Source organism: Pongo abelii, chromosome X (genome assembly GCF_028885655.2).
Source record: "Pongo abelii isolate AG06213 chromosome X, NHGRI_mPonAbe1-v2.0_pri, whole genome shotgun sequence".
NCBI lineage: Eukaryota > Metazoa > Chordata > Mammalia > Primates > Hominidae > Pongo > Pongo abelii.
The window spans coordinates 117,340,380-117,364,389 of record NC_072008.2 but is presented as its reverse complement, the minus strand read 5'-3'; the positions used below and the strand labels follow the sequence as shown (position 1 = coordinate 117,364,389).

At 38.1% G+C, this 24,010-nt stretch overlaps 1 long non-coding RNA gene across 1 annotated transcript; it reads left to right on the top strand.

Moving 5' to 3' along the window:
* Positions 1-679: 679 nt before the first annotated feature.
* Positions 680-16,823, top strand: LOC129052862 (uncharacterized). The gene is made up of 3 exons (XR_008517982.2): positions 680-809; positions 8,439-8,581; positions 16,727-16,823. It is a non-coding gene; the product is annotated as an uncharacterized LOC129052862 (long non-coding RNA).
* Positions 16,824-24,010: the final 7,187 nt, after the last annotated feature.

The window sequence follows — 24,010 nt, the reverse complement described above, 5'->3', positions numbered from 1 at the left end:
TAGTTTAAATATTAGTGTTTATAATTTCCTCCCTGGTTTAATGATTCTGTGGTACTGACTGACAGGGCTGTGTATTTCTCATCAGGCTTGGCTTGGCATGTGTGTTGGAAGATGGATATACGTAGGAGTTGATTGTTGCCCCAGAGGCTTGTCTTAGAAACTTAGGCTCTTTCACAGACTCCGTCTTGCCTCCCTCAGGGACCTTTTTCTTCTCTGTTATTTTTGTTAAATAACTAGGCTGAGCTAAGCACCCAAACAACAGATCTTTCTCATTAGGACCCAGAGGAAAGAGGTTTGGACTACTCACCTTGGACCCTTCTGTCCCTAGGCCCCAAATCACCAATGAAGCACAAGTTCCCTAGGCCAGGGTTTTGATTCCATCCTGGATGAGCAGAAGCTCTTGCCTTAAAACAAAAAAAGCAAAATTAATAGGCTCGTTTTCCTTCCTCTCTTGATGTTTAGAGTTGATGTTAAAACTAGGTTTCCTGTTGTTACTTTCAGATAAGAGTGTGGGGAATTACAGAGCAGTGCTGAAAAGATCATTAAAGACCCTGAAGATTACTTTAAAGTGAAAATAACACTTTCTGGGAATCATATAAGCAAGTGCTGAGAATATAAGTAAAGCTGTTTCCTGGAATAAAATTTCCATTAATCAGATATCTCTTTCCCCAGGATGAGCTCCAAACAACTAGAGATACAATCATCTTTCTTTCTAGGCTAGCTGATGATCTAAGTTGTGGATTACTCAGAAACTTGGCATCTCTTCAACCTCTCCATGGGCTGCTGGATTTTTGGACTTTTCACAGCAGGTCAGTATCCACAATAAAGCTAAAATATCATCCTCAACAACTACCACCCAGATCCCAAGAATAATGAGAAACTGGATGTTTATGTGAAAACAGGTCTCCAATTGACTTCTTGACTCCAAGTTTCAGGGCTCGAAAGGTGAATCAGCCTATGGAAGCAGGTCTGTCCCATCTCATGTCCTTCACAAATTAACTTCAGGCACAGAACTAAACTTTCAGCCTGTGCTTTGGAGGAAGACAGGCCTGGGTTCAAGTCTTGGCTCTCTCACAATACTAGCTAAAGGTAGTTTTGAGGTTGTTTAAACATTCCAAGCCTCAATTTCATCATCTGCAAGAGGGGGATTACAGGATCGCTCTGAGCATTAAATGAGATTATATGTATATAAGTGCTCCATAAATGTTAAAGGAATTGGAAAATGTTTGTATTGGCCACTTGGGGGCCAAGTTCTTGCCCTATGATACTCTAGACTTGGCTGATAAAATCATCATTCCTGGCTGGAACCTTGCAATCAACTCTTGATAAACAACTCAAACTGCAGCTTAAATTCTATCATGAGAGAGTACACAGCTCTTGCTCTGTAGTATTGTGTCTGTTTGAGGCAAAATACCACCGAAATATTCATTGTCTGAAAAAATGAGTTTCATTCAGTTCTGCCATGTGTGACTTATGACAGACTATCTTAGGGAGCAGGCAGCTTCTCTGCAGCAAAGTAAGCATTAAGCCTAACAGGTATCAGGTAACTATTGAATGTACAGAATCACTAATCCTACTGCCCAATTTGAGCAAACAGTCATTCCATTCCAATTGTTTTATCTCTTACCCCAGGGCTAACTCAGCCAATCAGGTGGAGTTAGCCCAGCTGGCTAAACAGGTGGTCCCTTCCTCTCCCACTGCTCCATGTGTTGTGTCATATTAACTTCTTTTCTTGGGAATATTAAGGCTCAAGGGGAATATAAATCTATCCCTGCTTGAACTGTAAACTATGGAAAGTAAGGTCAAGGTCTATTTCATTCCATTTCCAGAGTGGTACATTAATATCAGTTTCCTAATCCAAAAGAGGCATTTGAGTTCATTTAAATGATTAATACAACCTCCAAGAGTACCTAATGTTCACTTGGAGAATGATATTAAGTTAAAAAGGAATTGGTCTCCTTACCATCATTCAATAGGAGGGCACAATGGACCTTAAATAAATTTCAGACCTCAGTAATTGTGCCCTTCTAGCATCGCTTGTCCTTAACTTGGTAATGAGAAAAAAATATTAATACATATACAGTTGACCCTTGAACAACACAAGGGTTAGGGGTGCCAACTCCCTGCACAGCCAAAATCCATGTATAACTTTTGACTCCCCCAAAACTTAACTGTGAATAGCCTGCTCTTGACTGGAAGCCTTACTGATAACATAAACAGTCAACTAATGCATATATTTTATGTGTTATATACTGTATTCTTACAATAAAGTAAGCTACAGAAAAGAAAATGTTACTAAGAAAATCATAAGGAAGAGAAAGTATATTTACTATCCATTAAGTAGAAGTGGATCATCATAAAGGTCTTCATCCTCTTTGTCTTGTTATTGAATAGGCTGAGGAGAAGGAGAAAGAGGAGGGGTTGTTCTTGCTGTCTCAGGGATGGCAGAGACAGAAGAGGCAGACAAGGTGGAAGGGGAGGCAGGAGAGGCAGGAACACTCAGGATAATTTTTGTTGAAAAAATTCCACAGATAAATAGACCCATGCAGTTCAACCTCATGTCAAGGGTCAACTGCACATATATGAGACTTAGGTGAGTCAAAAATCATAGCAAGAAGATAAACCCATAAAACCCTCCTATATTTGGATATAATTTTGGCTGTTTGTAACAGAGACCTAAATTGACAATGGCTTAAACAAGTAGAAGTTGATTTCCCTCTCGCATTACAGTCTGGAGGTAAGCAATCTAGGGCTGCATGGCTGCATGAGGCTGTCTAGGGATACAGATGTTTCATATCCTGTGGTTCAACCAATCTCAGGATATTTCCTTTGTCCATGGGGATCAAAATGGTTCTCTACAATGGCTGAAAACCAAGCAGTGGGGTAAAGGAAGCAGGAGATATTCTCTTCCTTTAAGAGTGTGATCAGGGGGTGCTTCATATCACTTCCAGCTGCATCCCATTGGCAATAGCTTAATCATATGACCAGAACTAGCTGCAAGAAAGGCTGCAGAATGTGCTCTTTGCCTAGGTGGTCATGTGTCCAGCCAATAATTCTTTTACTTTGGAAGAAGAGTAGAATGGATATAAGGTAACAATGAACACTTCTGAGCAAACGGCCACGTCATCACTAATGTCCTCATGATGTGTAAAAGGAAAAAAATAATATGTTAAAAATGTTTTCATGTCTTTGAGTTTTCAGGAGGAAAGCATAAGCCTGCTTGCCTTCTGACCACACACATTCCTAGGCAGTATTTCTGATTATAAGCACCTCTAGACAGCATTTATAGCCACTAAGACAGTGCTGACATTCAGCTGGTGTGTCCCAGTAAGGCTGTTCCAGTTGTTCAATTCTTGAAATCCTTTTCGTACTGGTTGGTAAGTAGCTACTGCTCCAAGATCCCCACTTCAGCCCCTGGTTGGCCCATCCCCTCTGACCCGGCTCTATATTTTCCATGATCCAGCAACTAAAGAGTTAGGGCATGGCTCAGCAAGTGGCTTTGGAAACTCTGCTCCAGGACTAAGCCATTGCCCATTCTAATTAGTTAATGCAGGTCAATACAGGTGTTAACCTATTTTGACCAACACTCTGCATTAAAGATGAAGGGATGCTCCAGCAGGAAGTTAACTCCGGATTTTTCAGTTGCTTGACCATGCACACCTGAGACCTAGCATTAGCAACTATCCCACAAACCTGGCCATGGCTGACATTTCTTGGTTTCTCTACCCCTAAAATGTGAGAGGTTTCCTTTGTAATTATGTCAGGAAACTGGCAAGAAAAGGAAACAGTGACATCATTAACCAGATGTACCAGTAAGGAATTTCATCCTGACCCTAGTCAAAGGGAAATTTAAGAGAGACCATTTCGTAAAAGGAATTGAAGGAATCATTAAAACGAGGTTTGAAAATACAGAGTCTGGACTAGAGCTGGCAAAAAGAAGAGGTAGTTTTCTACAAGAAAATATGAAAATGAGAAAGCTGTATGGAGTCTCAGCAGTAATACTGGCATCTTAAAAGACGAATTATAAATGACCACATTCTCCTCATTCAGAGAGAGGCTGATTGGCCTCTTCTCAGTTATTTCCTAAAGGAACACCAAACACAGAGTATGTGTGGAGATTCAAAATAATGTCATAAAGCTAATCACACCCCAATGTGCACTTTGCCCCATCAATAATCAGTCTGCCTTCACATTCTGAAGGAAGCACAACAAGAAAACCAGGCTCAGGCAAGTTCCTTAACCTCTCTGAGCCTTGAAGATTTTCCTTTGTAAAACAAAGTTAATTTTACCTGCCTATCATGGTGGTTGTGAGGCTTACAGTGAGAAAATGCTCATATGTATCCTGTGGCCTTGGTACATGGATAGGTGCTCAGAAATTTTGAGTTCTCTCGCCATCAGCTCCTGGATATTTCTAGGTCACATGTTATTAATAAAAATAAGAATTTAAGCTCAGCACAGACTTCCTACCTGAATTCTCATTCTCAGTCTTTCTAAAAGGCAGCATTTAAATTAGCAAAGCTTCTACTCTATGAAACCCAACCCCAGATAATTCCGCCTCACCTGCCACCTCTGGTCCTTCCACAGGACTGTAGAGCTCTGCTTGAGATAGCCACATCAGTATGCCCACTGATGCCATGTGATCTTCAAATTTAACTGACTCAACACAGAAACACCCTTTGATGTGTCCCACCTCCTCAGCAGTCTCTTTTATTCATCACCTTTTAACCTTTGTTAATCTCTGCCTCACTACCATCCTCTCTCTATCACAGACCATCTCTTATCCTAGTCACTAAGAAAATTGATACTGCCTACAAGTGTATCTGTATCTGTATTCCTCTGTTATCTCTTTGCATCCTAATTTGACAGGAGAGGAATCCTGACTCCTGCCCAGATTTAATCATCCTACACCTACATGAATCCCATTCCTGTCATACGCTGGGAACCATGTCCCATTGCTGATCTAGTCTCTTTTTTTTTTTGGTAATTTCAGCCACTAATTTTCTACTAGATTCTTCTCATTGGCATTGTAACCATGTTCAAATATCTACTATCTTTTCAAAAAACTTCACAATCGGCACTTTGTTCCACTCTAGCCCCTGCCTTTATTTTTCCTTTACAGACAACCTTCTGGAAAGAAGCTCCTATTCATCTTTCAGCCATTTTATCTTCTGCTCCCAACACTCACTTTCCAAAGTCACCAATGGATTCCTTGTGTTAGATCCAAAGGGCAATTTTACTTTATAAAATTTATGTATTTATTCTTTCCCTACCTTGTGATAAAGAAAAGGGATATAAAAGTAGGTACTATCACTATCTTCATTTTATAGATGAGGAAGCTGAGGCTTAGCAAAGTTAAGAAATTTACCCAGGGTCTAGTAGGTATTCAAGGTAAAACAGCTAGCAAGTAGAGAGCCAGGACTTGAACCTAGGTCTACCTCCTGGTCTACACCTCATAGATTACTACTTCTCAGTCTCCTTTGCTGGTTCCTCTTCATCATTTGGCTGTTCTAGACCTCAATTCTCAGAAATTATGTTTCTCTATACTTACTCCCTTAGTAATCTCATCCAATCTCGTGACTATTTATTTTTTTATTTTTAAAAGTTTTATTTCAAGTTTAGGGGTACATGTGCTGGTTTGCTACATTGGTAAACTTGTGTCATGGGGGTTTGTTGTACAGATTATTTCATCACCCAGGTATTAAGCCTAGTACCCATTAGTTATTTTTCCTGTTCCTCTCCCTCCTCCCACCCTCCTTCCTCTGATAGAACTCAGTGTGCGTGTTCTCCCCTCTGTGTGTCTATGTGTTCTCATCATTTAGCTCCCACTTATAGGTGAGAAGATTTGGTTTTCTGTTCCTGCATTAGTTTGCTAAGGCTAGTGGCCTCCAGCTCCATCCATGCCTCTGCAAAGGACATGATCTCGTTCTTTCTTATGGCTGCATAGTATTCCATGATGTATATGTACCATGTTTTCTTTATTCAGTCTATCATTGATGGGCATTTAGGTTGATTCCATGTCTTTGCTATTGTGAATAGTGCTGCAATGAACATATGTGTGCATGTATCTTTATAACAGAACAATTTAAATTTGTTTGGGTATATACCCAATAATGGGATTTCTGGGTATCATGATTTAGGGTATCTGTATTTAGGTCTTTGAGGAATCACCACAGTGTCTTCCACAATGGTTAAACCAATTCACCTCCCACCAACAGTGTTTAAGCACTCTTTTTTTCTCCACAACCTCGCCAGCATCTGCTATTTTATGACTTTTTGATGGTAGTCATTCTGACTGGTATTAGATGGTATCTTATTGTGATTTTGATTTGCGTTTCTCTAATAATCAGTGATAGTGAACTTTTTTCACATGCCTGTTGGTGCATATATATCTTCTTTTGAAAAGTGTCTGTTTATGTCCTTGGCCCACTTTTTAATGAGGTTGTTTTTCTCTTGTAAATTTGCTTAAGTTCCTTATAGATGCTGGATATTACACCTTTTTCAGATGCATAGTTTTCAAAAGTTTTCTCCCATTCTGTATGTTGTCTGTTTACTCTGTTGATAGTTTCTTTTGCTGTTCAAAAGTGCTTAAATTTAATTAGATCCCATTTGTCAATTTTTCCTTTTGTTGCAATTGCTTTTGGCCTCTTCATCATAAAATCTTTGCCTGTGCCTATGCCCTAAATTGTATTGCCTAGGTTGTCTTCAGCGTTTTTAGAGTTTTGGGTTTTACATTTAAGTTTTTACTCCATCTTGAGTTAATTTTCATATGTGGTGTAAGGAGGGGGGCCAGTTTTAATATTCTGCATATGGCTAGCCAGTCATCCCAGCACCATTTATTGAATAGGGAATCCTTTTCCCATTGCTTGTTTTTGCAATCTTATGACTTTAAATATTATGATGCATCATCTACAAAGATGGCCACCAACAACTCCTCCCATTGTCGTATGTGCACTTTGTTCCTCCTGGCAGGTGGTGAACTCCATTTCTCCTCCTCCTTAAATCTGGGCTGGCCTTGTAACTTGCTTTGAACCATAGAACATGCTAAAATGCAGTGAAATTAGAAGGTGCCAATTCTGAGACTAAGCATTAAGAGGCCTAGCAGCTTCTGCTTTTGCTTTCTTGGGAGCCAAGTCCCATGTATGAAGCTTGTGGTACATAAGTAAATGATAAGAGACCATATGGAGAGAAAGAGATGCCACATGAAGGAGAACTGGGGCACCCCAGATGACAGCCAGCACCAAGGCCCCAGATATGCGTGTACCAGCTGTAGCTGAGCTTCCAGATAATTGCAGTTACACAAGTTACAAGAAATGCACAAAATCATGAGAAATAATAATTTATTGTCACTTTAAGCTACTACATCTTAGGGTATCTTTTAACAGAGCAGTAGATAACTAAGAACAAATGCTATCAACGTGCTGACGACTTCCAAGTTTATATCTCCAGCTTCAACCTCTTCCTTGAACTTTAGACTTACATATTCAACTGCTTACTAAATGGCTAAGAAGCATCTAATAGGTCTAACAAATACTCATTTTTTGGCAATGGCTTTATTGAGATATAGGTCATACATATACCATACAATTCACCCATTTACAGTGTACAATTCAATAGTTTTTAGTATATTCATGGAGATGTAGTGAAGACCTTTGATTCCCACCTCACCACTCCCAAAAACCCTACCCCTATTCTTATTTGCTTTGCCAAGTGTTTTTAAGCCCCAAATCTAGGAATCACCATTGGTTCCTCTCTTTATGTCCTACTCCTCATCTGACCCATTAACAAGTTTTGACAGTCTTATCTTTCAAACATATCACAAATCTAACTATCTCCTTCCACTTCCACCACTCTCACCTTAGTTATGCCAACATCTCTTCTTTCCAGGTTTACTGCAGTAGCCGCCTAATGAGTCTTCCTAACTCTCTTTCTAACTGATCATCCACTCATGTGACCCTCAGTCAAGTTTTCCACAAAACAGAGTGATGATTAAAATACATAGATCTTGTCACTCTTCTGCTTAAAACCCTTCATTGACTTCCCATCATGGAATAGAATCCAAACCGCTTACCATACCCCACTAGACTCACCCTTACTCATGCTATTCCAGACATAATTGGTCTTCTTTTTTTTTTTTACCTTCAAGCCATCAAACTCATTCCTGCCTCAGAGCCTTTTCACTACTTCCTCTACCTGGAATGCTTTCCTCAAACTTTCACATGACTTCTTTCCTTCCTTAATCAGGCCTCTGCACAAATGTCACTTTCCCAGAAAGGCTTTCAGTGACAATGTTATCTAAAATGAAAGTCCTCCCCTTTCCAAACAAAAAGTCACTTTTTATGGCCTTACCTTGATTTATATTTTTTTCTAGCACTTGTCTCTCTCTGACATTGTATCCTACATTCAGTTGTCTATGTGTTTGTCATTTGTTTCCCCCATAGTGGCAGCTATGGAAATGCTCTTCTCAGATCTTCTTCAAATGAACACCTGGCAGGGAACATGGAAACCTCGCTAGCCTCTCAGAGCTTATTTCTTCATCCATAAAGTGGGATAATCTGGCTCCTGCCCAGATTACATAATTACGGTGAGGACAAGTCATATATTTTAAAACCTTTATGTAAATTTATTTTGTTAATTTTACAAAATTTTATACAAAGATAAGATTGTTTTTAAAGATCCATTACAGCCTGAGAATGCTGATCCATTCTTTGAACTGCTTTTTAAAATTCTGAGGCTACCTTTGATATGAGGATGCCCTCTGTTGTTCTCCTGTATACCTGATTCACAGTAAATATGAGACATGGTCTGTATCATCATTCTATACAAGACTATCAGAGTAGAAATGATACTCGGAGATCACATAGTCTCATTTTAAAGATGAGAGAGCTAAGCACAGACATAATGATAAAGTGCCTAAAAGCAGTCAAACCAGGACCAGAAACCAGTATTCTTGACTCCAAGTTCAGTGTGCTTTAGTCAGAATGGCAATTGTGCTTTAGTCAGAATGGCAATATACAAGTATGAAAATACTATTGAATTTGACTTAAATGTCCAAGTTGACTTCGTTATCTTGCCTTAATACTTGTTATTCGTCCCAAATTAATTATCCATATTAAAAGAGTTACTGATTATATCTACCCAGTCACCCAAGACAGAAACCCCAAAGTCAGTTTTAATTATTTTCTCTGCTTTATGCACCACATTTTGTTATGTGGTCTCATTAATTCTACCTTCTAAATCTCTTTCACTCTCTTCTCCATGTGGGCCGCCCTCATCTAAGCCTTCATCCTTTTAAGTCTGTTTTACTTCAATAGTTTCCTAAGTGTTTTGGCATCTTCCAGGCCCACTCAACATTTTTTCATTCAATATCATTCTTGCTTGAAATTTTTATAATATTCCAGGGGTTAGGCTAGATATGGAGAATGAAAAGATGAAGTGGACATAGTCTGTGCTCTAAAGGAACTAGAAATCTAATAGAGAGATATAAATATGTAAATAATATTGATTTCTTATTACTCCAAAATATCACCAAAACAAACTGTTGATGAAACAAAGCTGAGTTTATTCTCTTTGCAGTAAGGAGTAGCACTACCTCAACAGACTTTAGTAGTATCTACACACGGTCAGGGTGAATTTGGGATATTTATGAGTTTTGAAGTCTAATTTAAGGCAGGTCTTTCAATGGGAAGAGGGCATTGTTATAATTGATTAAGAATCATGACACAGTAGCTTAAGACTGATAGATCCAGCACATAAGGATTTTGAGGAGTGGAGTTCAAAGAGTCCTTGCTTATAACTATTGCTTGATGTTCCTGATGAGTTGATCGTTTTTTCAGTAAGTCCCTGGAATGTACAATAAAGTTGATTTGCAACTTTCAATTTTCTAAGCAAAAGTTTCCTGGAATAGTAGAGTTATGTTGACGAAGACAGTAGAATAGTAAAATCATGTTGATTTAAGCATAAGACTGTGTGGCGGTAGATAGTTTCACTTCTTAAAAGTGCAGCAAAACATTATAGACACATGTGTGGAGTACTGTGGGAGCATGAAGGAGGGGGTGATCAATGATTCCTAGAGTCAGAGTGAGGAAGAATTAGAAAATACTTTACAGACTTGAACTGTATCTTAAAAGGTAAATAATATTCCATTTATGGATATATCACATTTTGTCTATCCATTCATCATTTAATAAACATTTGGGTTGTTTCCACTTCGGGGCTACTACAAATAATGCTGCTATGATCACTTATGTATAATTACACTTTTTTGTGAACATGTGGTTTCATTTCTCTTGGGTATATAGCTAAGAGTAGAATTGCTAGGTCACTTGTAACTCTATGCATAACTTTTTGAGGAACTGCCAAACTATTTTCCAAAGAGGCTGAACCATTTTACATTTCTACCAACAATGTATAAGGGTTTAATTTCTCCACATCCTTGTCAATGCTGGCTATTTTCTGTTTTGTTTGTTTGATTATAGCTATCCTAGTGGTGTGAAACTGTATCTTGTGGTTTTGACTTGCATTTCCCTAATGACTACTGATGTTGAACATCTTTTCATGCGCTTATTGGACATTTGCATATATTCTTTGAAGAACTGTCTTGTAAATACTTTGCCCATTTTTAATTGGGTTATTTGTTTTTTTATTGTTGAGCTATAAAACTTCATTACTTTGGACGTAATTTCCTTATCAGATATATGATTTGCAAATATTTCTCCCACTCTGTGGCTTGTATTTTCACTGTCTTGATGGTATTCTTTGAAGCACAAAAGTTTTACCTTTTTTTATTGAGGTGAAAGTCACATAACATAAAATTAATCATTTTAAAGTGAACAATTCAGTGGCATTTAGTGCATTTAAAATGTTGGGTAACCACAACCTCTGGTAACAAAATATTTTTATCATCTCCAAAGGAAACACTGTACCCATTAAGCAGTTGTTCTCCACTCCTCCTTTCCTCTAGCCCCTGGCATCTACCATTCTTTATTCTGTCTTTATGGATTACCTATTCTTGACAATTCAGATAAATGGAATGATACAATATGTGACTTTTTATATCTGGTTTCTTTCACTTACTGTAATGTTTTCAAGGTTCTTTTACATTGTAGCATATATCAGTATTTCATGTCTTTAGATGGCCCAATAAATAGGGAAGTGTGTATCCTCTACCTTTGTCCTACTTTTTCAAAATTGTTTTGGGTATTTGGGGCCCCTTGCAATTCCATACTAATTTTAAAATTTGCTTTTCCATTTCTATGAAAAGGCCATTGGAATTTTGATAGAGATTGCATTGAATCTGTAGATTCCTTCGGGTAGTATTGCCATCTTAACAATATTAAGTTTTCCAATCCTTGAAAACAGGATGTGTTTCCATTTTATTAGGTGTTTAATTTATTCTAGTATTGTTTTATAGTTTTCAGTGTACAAGTCTTTCATTTCCTTGATTAAATTCATTTCTAAAAATTTTATTCTTTTAATGCTATTGTAAGTAAAATTGTTTTCTTAACTTCCTTTTCATTGCCGGTGTATAGAAATACAACTAATTTTTTGTTTGTTTGTTGGTAGATGTTTTAACCTGTAACTTTACTGAATCTGTTTACAGCTCTTGTAGGTTTTTTGGTGGATTCTTTCAGATTTTCTATATATAGGATCATGTCATCTGCAAATAGAGATAGTTTTACTTTTTCCTTTCCAATTTGGATGCCTTTTATTTATTTTCTTGCCTAATTTATCTGACTAGAACTTCTAGTACAATGTTGAATAACAGTGGTAAAAGCAGGCATCTTTGTCTTGCTCCTGATTTTAAGAGACTATTTTCAGTCTTTCATCATTGAGGAGGTTGCTAGCTGTGGGTTTTTCATAAATGCCCTTTAACATGCTGAGGAAGTTCTCTTCTACTCTTAATTTGTTGAAAGTTTTTATCAAGAAAGGGTGGCTGGACTTTGTCAAATGTTTTTCCTGCCTTAATTGAAATTATCATGTGTTTTTTTCCTTATTTCTTTTAATGTAATATGTTACATTGATTAATTTTCTTATACTAAACAATCCTTTTGTTCCTGGGATAAATCCCACTTGCTCATGATGTATAGTCCTTTTCATATGCCATTGAATTCAGTTTGATAGAATTTTATTGAGAATGTTTATACCTATATTCACATGAGATAGTTGTAGTTTTCTTTTCATGTGATGCCTTCATGTGGCTTTGGTATCAAGGTAAAACTGACTTCATAGAATATTCCCTTTTCTTCTGTTTCTTGGGAGAGTTTGAGAAAAATTGGTATTAATTCTTCTTTATATGTTTAGTAGATTTCACCAGTGAAACCATCTCGTCCTGGACTTTTCTTTTTGGGAGTTTTTTTTTTTTTTTTTTTTTAACTATTGATTCAAACTTTGTAGTTGTTATAGGTCTGTTCAGATTTTCTGTTTCTTTCTGAGTCTGTTTAGGTAATTTGTGTGTTTCTCAGAATTTATCCATTTTATTTAGGCTGTCTAATTTGTTGTTGTACCAAACACATTTTGATGAAGTCCAGTTTTTCTACTTTCTTCTTTTGTTGCGTATGCTTTCATTGTCATATCTAAGAAACCGTTGACTAACTCTAGGTAATAAAGAGTTATGTTTATCATGTTTCCTAGGTTTTCCTATAAGACTTTTATAGTTTAACACCTACATTTAGGTCTATAATCAATTTTAAGTTAATTTTTGTATTAATATATGTTACGAGAAAAGGGTTGAGATGTATTGCTTGTTTATTTCTGTATATGGATATATCATTGTTCCAGCATCATTTTTTAAAATAATAGGAGTTTGATGCTCATTAGCTTCCCAAACTTGGTACAAACTTTAGCATCTGGGTGAGGATGTTGCAGGGAGAGTTTTAGTTTGGTGTCAGTTTGGTGGAGAGGGAAGTACAGCTATCTGGTAAAGGCTTTGCTTGTTGGGCAATTCAGAACAAGGAAGGACATACTGACATCTCTTTCATGTCTCATACCTAAGGCAGGGTGCAGCAGGCTGGCATTTGTGTTCACGGTAGTCATTTCAAGTGCTCATGCTGTACTCCAGCTGCCTGATATTTATCTAACATGCAGCAACTGAGTTGAGCTGACTTTTTTTTTTTTTTTTTTTGAGACAGAGTCTCACTCTGTTGCCCAGGCTGGAGTGTAGTGGCATGATCTCGACTCACTGCAACCTCTGCCTCCCAGATTCAAGCAATTTGTGTGCCTCAGCCTCTTGAGTAGCTGGGACTACAGGTGTGTGCCACCACACCTGGCTAATTTTTTGTATTTTAGTAGAGACGGCGTTTCGTCATGTTGCTCTGGCTGGTCTTGAACTCCTGAGCTCAGGCAATCCACCCGACTCGGCCTCCCGAAGTGCTAGGATTACAGGCGTGAGCCACCGCGCCCGGCCCTAGCTGACATTTTTTTTCCTCTCTCATTTCCTTCTCTCAGGACTCTACCCTCTGCTTCCCAAAGTAACTGCAGATAATTTGGGAGATTGGTTGTTGGTGGGGGGCAGGTAGTAGTAGTAATAGTAGTAGCAGATAAGAAGATGGAATCTGGAGAAATAAAGATGTACTTGGCAGGAGGTGAGGAGGAGGAAGGAATAGTGGAACTAGAAAGAACTGGAATGACCAAGAAGGGTATCCAAAAACCCAGCCATGAGGCTTTAGTTTTCGCAGAAAGGAGAGATAGAGAAATTTAGTAGTGCACCAGCTGGCTACTACAACATTCAAGTTGGGGAAAGGTCAGAGGGATGGGGCAGGGAAGACTGAGCACTCAGATGTATTAATAGAAGGGAAACAAGAGAAAAAAAAGGCAACTTCCATCTCACTGTAGAGAAAATTCAAGAAGTATGAACATAGTTGGGAAACAGCTTCTTCCTCTTCTCAGGCAAACACTGCTCACACTCTCTTGGGGCCCAATTTTTATTCTTAGGCCTTGCTAGAAGATCAAAACCACTCTGATACTCTTGCTTTAATGTAATGGCTGAGAAAAACAGAATTTTGCCCTGCCCAGATAACATGTACAGTTTATTAGGAACTGTGACAGGCCCGTGGAGATGATTAATTGGAGAAGAGGGTCTATTTCCGTTGCATCATTCAAACTGCACTCTGGGGGGCAGTGTGGTGTAGTCGAAAGAGCACAAGCTTTGTAGCCTGACAGATGAGTCCAAATCTCGGTTCTGCCATTTTACTCCTTGTGCACCTTCGGATGAGTTACTTAACCTGTCCGAGTTCTGATTTTTCTCTCTCCAAAAAAGCAGATTATATGTACCTCATACAGTTTTTCAGGGAATTAAATGAGAGAATGTCCGTAAAGCCTCTTGTACAATGTCTGCTACATATACTAGGAACTCAGTATGTGCCAGTTTCTCCCCCAGTGTCTTATCACTGACTGCATGGTAGGCACAAACTGAAGCTGTCTTCTGTTTCTAAAGGCTTTGACCCCAAAGTTCTACTTTTAGTACTTTCATTAAAATTTTGAAGTTGTATTAAAAAGAAACAACCCAAAGAACAGAAAACATTTTGTGGTCAAGGATGTTCACTGAGTTTGCTCATAGTAAAACAAAGAAAAAATATTCTGAGCACCCCAAATGTAAGCGAATGTTATTTATTTAAAATGACTTCCAAAAATTAAAATAAATTAAAAATGACATCCGTGAGGATGTTTAATAACAGTGATATGTTTACATTCTACTATTAAGATAACAAAATTTATATATACAATTCTATATACAACTATCTTAAATGCTGGAAAAAAGGTATCGAAACAATATCGAGACGAAAAACACCAAAATATTAATGATGGTTGATCTACCTTTGGGAAGAGGGTTATAAGTTACTTTTTAAAAAACTTTCCTACCATGCACAAAACATGACTTTCATACTGAAAAAAATAAAATTTAATTTAATCACATACCAATATTTTTTTTTTTTGAAATGGAGTCTTGCTCTGTCACCCAGGCTGGAGTGCAGTGGCGCAATCTCACCTCACTGCAACCTCCACTTCCCAGGTTCAAGCGATTCTCCTGCCTCAGCCTTCCGAGTAGCTGGGATTACAGGTGCACGCTACCACAACCAGCTAATTTTTGTGTTTTTAAGTAGAGGTGGGGTTTCACCATGTTTACTAGGCTGGTCTTGAACTCCTGACCTCAAGTGATCCACCCACCTAGGCCTTCCAAAGTGCTGGGGGTGCAGTTGTGAGCCACCACGCCCAACCACCACAGACCAATTTTTAAGAGGCTCTTGAGGAATACTCTACAGCAACAAGAATGATCTACAACTATATGCAACAATATGGATACATTTTATAAACATAATGTTGAGCAAAAAGAACTAGATGCAAAAGAATACATAGAGAATAACTCAATTTCTATAAAGTACAAACACAAGCAAAATAAATCTATGCTGTTAGTAACTGGGATAGTGGTAACCCAAGGCAGGGGGCGGGTACTAACTTTTATATCTGGCCTTCTTTTGCACAATGTTACATTTGTGAAATTCACTGTGAGTTTGGGTTGGGGGTGTGGAGCAGTGACTAAAAAGGGGCAAAGAGGGCTTGTGGGATCTGGTAATGTTCTGTTTCATGATCTGGGTGCCATATATGCTTAGTCTGTGAAAATTTAGCATCCTTATTAATGGTGCAATTTTCTATATGTATGTTATACTTCAATAAAAAATTAAAAAATAGGATAGCTAAATAGATGATAGATACATAGATAATGAACAGATGATAGAGACATGGATAAACAGATAGATGACACATATACATAGATAGATAGATATAGATAGATATACATACATACATAGATGATAATGTACTGAATGAATGCACAGCATCATTTGTGTCTTAGCTGGAGAGCCATCTTTAGAACAAAAAGACAAACTTGTTTTGACCACAAGATGGCAGCATTAGTTGCTTGAGAATCAAATTCCAGGGTGCTTTGGCACAAACATTTCAAGAACCAAATATACAGTGGGTACATATGGACATAAAGACGGGAACAATAGACACGGGACAATAAGGGCGGAGAGAAAGGTTGAAAACCTACCTCTTGGTTACTGTGTTCACTACTTGGATGATGGGTTCAATCGTACTGTATTCCAAACCTCAGCATCATGCAATACATCCTTGTAACAAACATGCACATGTAGTCCCCAAATCCAAAATAAAAGTTGAAAAAAAAAAAAGCAACACATATCTGTGTTAGTGGAAGAGAATTTAGAGATTTTATACTCTGACCTTCTTTAATTTTCCAGATTAAAAAAAAAATGCCATAGAAGGACTATTTGCCCAAGGACACACTGCTAGTTAGAAGATAACCTAGGCTGAAAACCCCGGTTTCTGGGCTTGCTCTGCCACACTTAAAAACTCCTGTTTTCAGCTATGGTTCCTTTCCATCCCGCTGTGGAAGAGGAAGTTTATTAAGAAGTAACACTCCTCCTTTTATAACTCCAGAAAACAGAAGTGTCAAACAGAATAGAAAATTCATGAGCAGAATTGGCAGTACTGACAAGCTACAGCATGAAATTTCCTTATATGGACTTTTAAAAACATCACATGGCCAGTTCTGCCTGAGCTCGCTTAAGCTTCTACTTCCTTAGATGTAAAAGATAGACCCTGTGACCTCTCTGGGTTTTGTTTGTTCTCTCTCTCCCTCTCCTTCTCTTTCTTTCTTTTTTGGGTTCATCCATATTTCATCATATAATTTTGCTTTTTATTTTCTTCTTAGGCAAGAAGTATTGAAGCCAGTACTCAAAAAAATTGAGTGCCAGCTATGCACAAGGAAGGCATAGTACTGTCACCAGAGACCCTCGAAGGTCGGAATCACAAGGTGAGGAGGTCAAACTTAGCTTGATCTTTCCCTTTCCTCTACTCTCTTTTGTAAAATGGCAATGCAGGAATTTTAATCTAAATCTTTTTTAAAGAACTGCTAAGCATTCCCTGGGGTCACTTATATTTCATAAATGGCCAAAGTCGTTCCTGACACCTAATAAGAAAACATGATTGTCAACTACTCTGCAGCCCACTAAGTCCAGACTCCAGCTACTCCCACTCTTACCCCTAGTCTTGCTTCTTGTCGCTGACAAGCATAAAGGACACCGGCAGAAAAGCTTCTCAGAGGGAAAACACAGGTTACCAGAACTCTTGGTGGCTGAGAGAAAAGTTCTGATTAATTTATTTTTCTGGGTAACTAAAGGATAACCAAAAAAGGCTTCATTGTTTCAACTTTTGTGGCTGAAAATCTTCTGTGTGCCCCTTCTATGTTAGGAAGTAAGAGAACCTGGAGAACACAGTCAGAGCAGATGATTTCATGGATTTCGTCATTGTCTTGCACATCAATTACCATGTTCAAGGAATGAACATGGTAACTGAAATATAAGAGCTTTGGAAGTAGTCCAGTCCTTCATTTTACAAATTAGGGAACTGAGGCCCTGAGAAGGAAGTGAACTACCCAAGGTAAGGTCACATGAGTCATAAAGCTTGGAAGGCAGAGAACTAGCTCCAATGTGAGCTTATATCTTCTAAATTTGGGAAGGAAAATAACCCCACTTAATTTGAGGGTCCTGGCTCGCTTAAATAGAAGTCATAAGTTTCCCTGTTCATCTAGTTCTTCTCTAAGTACCAGCCAGAACCCTACTGACAAAGTAAAAGATTGAAGTAGTTTTCTGAATTATTTGGACTGAAACCCCATTGCATAGCTATAGCCTTTAAATATATGTGGTATGGCTATAACGCAGTGTGACCAGTTTCCACAAACCACAGAATAAAACTGGGCACACTATTATATATTCATACTGCATGCTCTGGATTTTCCATGGATACAGGGGACAGGAAATCCAGAAATAACCCCCAAACTTGTTTTGAAACCAGTTTCTACCTCTACCTTCAACAAACCTTTTGCAAAAGGCCACGAAGGAGAAGCACATTAACTTAGCCATGACATCACATTTCTTATCTTTTCTCTTGTGCGTATTTCATTATTTACTGGTACTAATACCAAGGCAAGTGTCAAAATGGACAAATGAAAGCAGGGGTAGTAAGTAGGTGAAAAATGAAAAACAGTCTGTATCTCAAAGAAAGATGTTGAAATAAACATGCACAAGATAAAAGATAAGATAAGAATAAGAAGAAATGTGATGGTATGGGTAAGTCAATTTTGTTTCTCCTTAGTAGTCTTTTGTAAAAGAGCCCCAAGTGATTTTTGTGCATATTGAAGTTTGTGAGGCACTGATGTAGTAAAAATAACTCTGGATTCAGACTTGGAAAACCAGGTTTCTTTCCTTGCTTCTGCCACTTTGTGGTTTAATAAATTTATCCAACTGACTTCCTTTCCCTGAGCTTCAATTTTCTCATGAGTAAAATGAGAGATTCAACCAGAAGGCTTCTGAAGGTATTTAAGCCCCAAAGTTCTAGGATTCTAATTAACAGTGAACACTTGACCTTGGATGCATCCTTGTAAATATGAATAGCTCAACTTCCTTCAGATTAATGAAGTTTATGATTGAAAACCAGGTGGTAAAACACTGGCTTCCTTGGATATTTCCAATTCCTCCTTTCAGATTGCCCCAATTCCACTGACCCTTCCAGGCATTCTGAGATGAGGTGTTCATGGTTGTCACCATTCCAGTTTTGCAAAGTGAGCCCGCATGAAACTACAGGAGAGGGTAGCTGTGCTGATGGTGGGAAGAAACCAGCATCTGAGACTTTCCCCCCAGAGCTAGAGTGAACAAAGGTAAATTCTCAACGTAAAGAGAGATACAGACAGATTCAGAAACTGATCCCAGTTTACCTGGCACTTCCTCTTCACAGGATCACTTAAGAATAAAGCATTAATTTTACCCTCAGTGTTGATTTTCCTCTTTCTGTTCTTCCATCTCTGAAATCAGGTCAAGTTGGCCCTGCCACCATTTAACCATGGTAACGAGCTCCCATGTTTGGCCATGGCCTTATTTTTGTTTGCTTGTTTGTTTTTTAAATTATTTTACTTTAAATTTTGTGAGTACATAGTAGATGTATAGATTTATAGAGTAGGTGTGTAGATTTATAGGATACATGAGCTTTTTGATACAGGCATGCAATGTGAAATAAGCACATTATAGAAAATGGGGTATCCACAGATCCCACTTCTTGATGGAAGGAGTGACAATGAATTTGTGGCCATTTAAAAAAACCTCTATATTATCCAGGAGATAAATAGCACTGAGGGAGCTCTCTTTAATCAATGCTAGATTGAAACATGTATACTGCCAGGGATTCCTTTTTCCCATCTAGCTTGGGGTTCACACAAGAAAGCAAGCTCAGCTCACATCATATCTTAGTTCACTGGATCTTAAAATTTTGGCCAAAAAGGAGAAAATTAGTGAGAACATAGAAAAAAGTGTGCACATTCTCTCTCTCTGTCTCTCAATCTCTCTTTTTAAACTCCCTTTCCCCTCTTTTTCCTTCCTGTTTTTATAAGATCTAGATGAGCTAAACCACCCACTCTCTGTCTCCTTTCCTCTGAGCTGCACCCTGATCCTGCTCAAATTTTCAAGAGCTGTGGAATGGTGTCTTCCTGCACCAACCCACTGGGATCAGAAAGAATCAAAAGAGCAAACTATGCAGAAAAGAAGGGATCCAAGAGAGCCAAAAGAAAGCAAGGGTTTGTTTGCCTTAGACCAGTTCTATTTATATTTCCTATACTCCACCCTAGCAGGGTGGTCTAATTGTGTGGCTCTGTGGACTCCAGAACTAAGCGTTATTTTTGATCCACACCAGAGCTGCTACTCTGAGCAGGAGGAGAGAATTTCAGTCCCCCATTTCTCTCCCTTTCCAGAGTTACTATGTGTGCCACTTAGCTAATATTTATTACTTATTCTGTGCCAGGCACTGTGCCAAATACTTTACAACTATTATCCCATTTAAGCCTCACAGCAACTCTATGAGGTACATAACATTATTCCTGATTACAGGTGAGAAAACCAAGGCATGGTGAGCTGAAATAACTTGTTCTGGCTCACACTTAGTATAAAGTAGAACTTAGTTCAGAACCCAGGTAATCAGACCCCAAAGCCTGTGGCAATCTCTCTGTATTTATCTCAGCTGAGCAAGAGGGACAATAGTAGTTATCATAAATATACTATAAATACTATAGTATATATAGTATATATAGACTATAAATACTATAAATAGTATATTTATAGTCAATAAGACTTTTGTTTAAGGGCTATATGCAACTCACTGGTATAAATAACCAGTATCAATAAAAGTAGATTTTTAAGAGAGGCTGGGTAATTATAATAACTGCAGTTAACATTAACCAAAAGATTAAAATGTGCCAAGAGCTAATGAAATATTTTATCTATATTAATTTGTTAAATACAACAACCTAGGTCAGTATTATTATTATTATATTTCATAATTGAGTAATATAGAGCATAGAGAAGGTAAGTAACTTGCCCACAGTCAAACTCAAAGTAAAAGACACAGCAAGGATTTAAACACAGGCAGCTAAACTTGGAAGTACATGCTCTTATATTATGCAATACTGCCTCTCTTGATTGTATCTTCTCTTGAAAGTTGAAATTATAGACACTATTAATCTTTCTGGGAAGATGAAGGTATATAGCCTACCCTAGAAGTGCATGGTATTAAACATCTAAGAACTATTTTGGTCAAGGTCTTGCATCCTCACTGAAAAGAGTTTTGTTTTATTTTGCTTTTTTATTAGTCTAGTAACAGTATGTGGCATGTAGTGGATGCTCAATAACCAGTTTCATGATGGTATTATTTTATTCACTTAATCATATTCTATGAGCTTCAGGATCGTGTGAACCAGCAAGCTAAATCAAAACAAATCATTTCTTTTCTGCTTAAATGTGGTGAACATCATCAGTGCATGAGGCTGTGTACTAAGCATTTGGGGAAACACAAGGTATGAAATCAGTCATTGATAGCTCCCCAAAAGACTTCATCTTATTATTTCTTGTATGTTTGCAGCACTACTCTTTTCCTCTAGAAAGATTATCTTTTTATATCTGATCTCCTAATTCTGGAGTTCTTTGGTTGTCATAAGTTAGTTTTTCTTTTCTTTTTTTTTTTTTTTGAGATGGAGTTTGGCTGTTATCACCCAGGCTAGAGTGCAGTGGTGCAATCTTGGCTCACTGCAACCTCCGCCTCCCAGATTCGAGCGATTTTCTTGCCTCAGCCTCCTGAGTAGCTGGGACTACAGGCATGTGCCACTACACTCGGCTATTTTTTGTATTTTTAGTAGAGATGGGGTTTCACCATCTTGGCCAGGCTGGTCTCGAACTTCTGAGCTCAGGTGATCCACCCGCCTCGGCCTCCCAAAGTGCTGAGATTACAGGCATGAGCCACCATGCCCGGCCCAGTTTTTTTTTTTTCTTTACTCTTATCCCCATTACTTTTTAAGGTATGTTCCCTCCTATGGAGATGGCTCTCTGCCTTGCCGTATTCCACAGACCATGCCTGGGGAGTTGCAACTGCCAATCAGTTTGTTAGAGGAGTGAGGGCAGAAAGCTAACATGGCTGCAGCTTGCCTTTTCTTTCATATGGTACTCTCAATGAATGCCAGCCCATCAGCCTACCACATCAAGTACAAATCTTTCTGATTTTTCAGTTCATTTATATCTGGCCCCACCCTAATTCACCAACCCCATTTCTCCCTGCTCCTATATAAAGATCTTCTGTCAGGCAGACAGGCCTCTGTCACCAGAAATTACTTCATGCTCATTTCCACCCTCTTGTGATTGTTCACTCAATTTTTCCTTCCTCCTGCTACCACTAGCACTTGTACCAACTCAAGCTAACACTTAGTGGCATTCTTGTAATAGGCACTCATTATTTCATGTATCAACTTGGAGTTCCCAACTATACTGTCAATGCCTCTAAAGCTCATGCTATCCTGCTGTAGCACCCTCGATTCCTTTATGTCACCAACATCTACTATCCTCTCAATCCTAGCTTTTCATTTAAGTCTGGTGTAAGGTGTCTACTCCGGACTTACAAAATTGTTAATGAAAGGAAAGCATCACATATAGATTAAAAGAAAGAAAGGGTCTCAAATTAATACCTAAACTCCTACATCAAGTACCTAAAATAAGAACAAAATAAGCTTAGTTTAAGCAAAAAGAAAGAAATAATGAAGAGGAGAAAACAATGAAAATGGAAAAAAAAATGAAACCAAGAGTTGGTCCTTTAAAAAGATAAATAAGATTGACAAATGTGTACCAAGACTGACAAGAAAACACACAGATTACTAATATCAAGAATGAAACCAAAGATATAACTACAGACCCTGCAGAAATCAAAAGAATAATAAGGGAATACTATGAAAAACTCTAACACATAAATTTGGCCACTCAGTCTAAATGGACCACTTTCTTGGAAAACATAAAGTGCCACAATTTACCTAATACAAAATGTAGCATTTGAATAATCCCATAACTAGTAAAAAGATTGAATTATTATTTTTATAACGCCAAAAAAACTTCCAAAACCAGATGGTATTACTGGAGAACTATACCAAATTTTAAAGAAGAATTAACACATTTCCACACAATCTCTTCCAGAAAATAAAAGGAGTGTTTTCCAATTCATTTTACAAAACTAAAACTACCCTGGTAACAAAATAAAACAAAGATTGTTTTTAAAAAAGAGAAAAGAAACAGAAAGAAAGAGGAAAAGGAAGAAAACTACGGACCATTATCTTTCATGAATATAGATGTAAAAGTCTTCAAAAATATTAATAGATAAGGCTGGGCACGATGGTTCATGCCTGTAATTCTAACACATTGGGAGGCTGAGGCAGGTGGATCTGTTGAACTCAGGAGACAGCCTGACCAACATGGTGAAATTCTTTCTCTAGAAAAAAAAATACGAAAACTATCCAGGCATGGTGGCATGTGCCTGTAGTCCAGCTCCTCCAGAGGCTGAGGTGGGAGGATCACTTGACCCCAGGAGGTTGAGGTTGCAGTGAGCTGTGATCATGCCACTGCACTCCAGCCTGGGCAATAGAGCGAGACCCTGTCTCGAAAAACGAATGAACAAACAAAAAAAATTAACAAATAAAATTCGGCAATATAGGAAAAGAATTATACATCATCATCAGTGGGATTTACTCATGCTGTGATCATATGGGTAAACAAAAGCCAGTAGTATTGAACATTTTTGGTTTGTAACTCCTATTTTTTCCCTATATGATTTAAAAAGCAAGTAAATAAAATGATAATTATAAATCTATCTTAATGGGCACACAAATGTGTAAAGATGCAATTTGTGACAATAACAACATAAAGGGGGCATGGAGCTATAAAGCAGCAGTTTGCGTGTGTGTATGTGTGTGTGTGTGTGTGTGTGTGTGTTTTGAGGTAAAGTCTCACTCTGTCGCCCAGGCTGGAGTACAGTGGTATGATCACAGCTCACTGTAGCCTGGAATTCCTGGGCTCAAGTGACCCTCCTGCCTCAGCCTCCCATGTAGCTGGGATTATAGGCATGAGCCACCATGCCCAGCTTTTTATTTTTTGTAGAACGGGGTCTCCCTCTGTTGCCCAAGCTGGTTTCAAATTCCTAGGCTCAAGTGATCTTCCCTCACCAGCATCCCAAAGACAGCAGTTTTTTAATACTATTGAAACTTAAGTTTTTGTTAATTCAAACCTGATTGCTATAGTTAAGGGGTTAATTGCAATCCCCAGAGTGACTACAACCAAACAACTTAAAAACATAGAGAAAAAGGTACAAGAAGGGAATCATAACACTAGAGAAAAAAAAATGAATCACAAAAAAAAGGCAGTAATGGAAGCACTGAAGAAAAAAATTATAAGAAATGTAAAAGACAAAGCAAAATTACAGAAGTAAGCCTTTCCTTGTCAGCGGTTACTGTAAATGTTAAGGGATTAAATTCTACAACTAAAAGATAAAATTGATGGAATGGATAAAAAACATGATCCTGTCTATATATGCTGTGTACAAGAGACTCACTTGAGATCCAAAAATTACTAACATATGCAACAGC